Source organism: Carcharodon carcharias, chromosome 11, assembly GCF_017639515.1.
Source record: "Carcharodon carcharias isolate sCarCar2 chromosome 11, sCarCar2.pri, whole genome shotgun sequence".
Classification (NCBI taxonomy): domain Eukaryota; kingdom Metazoa; phylum Chordata; class Chondrichthyes; order Lamniformes; family Lamnidae; genus Carcharodon; species Carcharodon carcharias.
Genome location: NC_054477.1, coordinates 10884153 through 10887059, shown reverse-complemented (window position 1 = coordinate 10887059; position 2907 = coordinate 10884153).

Below are 2907 nucleotides of genomic sequence, written 5' to 3'. Positions count from 1 at the left end.
AGTGCAGCACTTGCTCGGTACTGTACTGGAATGTCAGCCTTGATTTTTGTGCTCAAGTACTCGAGTGGAACCCAGAGTCTTGTGACTCAGAAACAAAGTGCCACCAACTGAGGCACAGTTGACACTACGATATGGTGACATTGAAACCACTGGATTGTGATTAAATACCCCACAGTTGTCCCTTAGGGAAGGAAACCTGCTGTCAACTGGTCCCATACCTGACTCCAGACCCACAGCAATGTGTTTGACTCTTAACTGGCCTCTGAAATGGATGAGCAAGACACTCAGCTGTAGTTAAGAAGGCAGGCTCACCATCACCTTCTCAAGGGCAGTTAGGGATGGGCAATAAATGCCAGCCAGTGATGTCCACATCCCACAAATTAATTAACAAAGCTACACCATCTGAAATTGGGCAGCATAGCTGCAGAGGAAGAGGAGAAAAGAAAGTACCAGTGAAGTCTGCTGCCTCATCCCATCCACTAAAACCAACATGGACTAATTTTTCTCATTACCACAGCAGGGAATTCAGATATTTAATCATGGCCTGCTCACCGCATTGGATGAGAATGTATTTGTTTGCATGTGTGCACATGTGTGCCTGTGTGCATGTGTCTGCAAGTATTTGCGTACGTTTATGTATGTGCGTGTGTGCGTGTCTCTCTGTCTGTGTGCATGTGTGTGTGTGTATCGGTGTGCCTCTGTGTGTTTGTGTGTGTCTGTGTGCCTATATATATATGTGTGTGTGTATGTGTGTATGTGTCTGTTTGTGTGTATGTGTGTGTGTGTGTGCAAGTGTGTATATCTGTGTGTGTGTGTGTGTGTGTATCTGTTTGTTCCTGTATGTGTCCGTTTGTGTGTCTGTGTGTGTGTCTGTATGTGTGTGTGTGTGTGTGTGTGTGTGTGTGTGTGCATATTTGTGTGTGTGCGTATATCTGTGTGTGTGTGTGTGTGTGTGTATCTGTGTGTGCCTGTATGTATCTGTTTGTGTGTATGTACGCGTGTGTGTGTATATCTGTGTGTGCGTGTGCATATATCTGTGTGTATGTGTGTGTGTGTGTGTGTGTGCACATGTGCGTGCATGTGTGTCTACATGTGTGTATCTGTGTGAGTTGTCATGAAAAGCCAATTACAGCCATGAATTACTTTTGGGCATATTGAACTTTTTAAGGAAGACTCATGTCTTTTTAAAGAAATACAGCAAGGACACTAAGCCAAAGATGGCTGATAATGCAAAGTGACCATTTTCTGGAAAATTCCCAAGTGGATTACACTGACCAGCCTGTCTTGAGAGAACATAGAACGTTGCATCTGAAAAGGTGACATGGCCTTCTTCAAGCAGAGACACTTGAAAGAGACATAGGAAAAATGCAAAGACTGAAATTTAATCTCCCTGTTGCAGAGACAAAGACTGATTACCACTTCTCAGGAATTATCTAAAATCCATCTCCTGTTGATTTAAATCTCAGAATGTGTAATATGGTCAGAGATGAAAGAAAACAGACTCTGGGCACATGACAAGGGGTGGAATTTCCCGTGCCCACTGGCGTCAGGTATGTTCAGCGGCTTGAGCAGACAATCTGGCGAGAAGCCCAAAAATCAGGTTCATGGCATCATACACACGAATGAGGAGCTGGAGGAGGCCATTCAGCCCCTCAAGTCTGCTCCACCATTTAATAAGATCATGGCTGATCTGATAGTAACCTGAAATCTGCATCCCACCTTCCCCGGATAACCTATCACCCTCGTGCTTACCAAGAACCTATGACTGTTTGACTCCAGTCTGGCTAAAGGCAGCGTGAATACCCTCTGTGAGAATGCTCCTGTCATGGAGATGCAGTGAAGGCCCTAATAGCCGCTCGATTGCAGGAGGATGATGATGACATGCAGTGAGGACACTCCATAGATCTTCACACAGTCTCTGAGAATGTCTGACTCCTGTCTGGCTGAGGGCAGCTCACTTGCGCTCTGTGATCAGGGTCATATCATAGAGACACAGCCATGAAACTTTAGAAGCTTCTGATCCTTTGTCTGCCTTCAGCACCTGACCCCCTTCAGGAGCACAGCGTCACAGGTCACAGATGCTGAAGAAATGGGGGCCAGCCCCACCTTAAAGGTGCTGAGAGCAAACCAAGAGACTGAGGGAACTCTGTGACACCTGCCCACTACATTCTGGCAGCAATGACCAGCACCGTCGAGGTACAGGTATCAGTAATGTGTCCAGGGAGTGTGAGGCTGGACCATCACTTTGGACTGAAGGCCGCACAGAGCACAGGGAAGAGGCCCTGGACTGAGACACCTGCCTTTACCTGGTGCATAAAAGTTTCACATCTGAGTGACAAGAACTCTGCTCATCAGAACAAGGAGCCACAGGCAGGGAGACATTCGTGGGAGTTTATTGACAATAGTGAACATTATGTACAAGTGATTAACACCCGTGCCCAGGCTGTGTAACTACATCTTCTTAACCTTCCTAACCCTGCCGCTATGTCTCGGTGCTCCCCCGACATCAACAGGTGGAGGCAGCCTGCTGACTGTGACGCCCTGTCTTTGATGACCTTGGCGGGCGTCCTCTGGAGGGCCGAGACTTGGAGGGCCCCGGCCTGCTTTCGGGATCCTGCTGTGTGCCATTGGCACCCTCCTCGGCCTGTGGAGCTGGAGTTGCTGGGGTCACAGGAAGAGTGGATTCTGACGCGCCGGACACTCCCAGAGTCGCCTGGGTGGATAGCCCCGGAGTGTGCACCTGTGGATCCTCCTCCCTATGGCTGCCTGGGGGTCCCTGGCTGACTCCTCGAAGAGGGGAAGCTGGAGTGAGATCGAATTGCACCACACCCTCTTGTATACATACTTTTGGAGGTCAACTACGGCATCAGCGATGGAGTTAAGCCCGCACAGCAGTGCAGGAGCAAT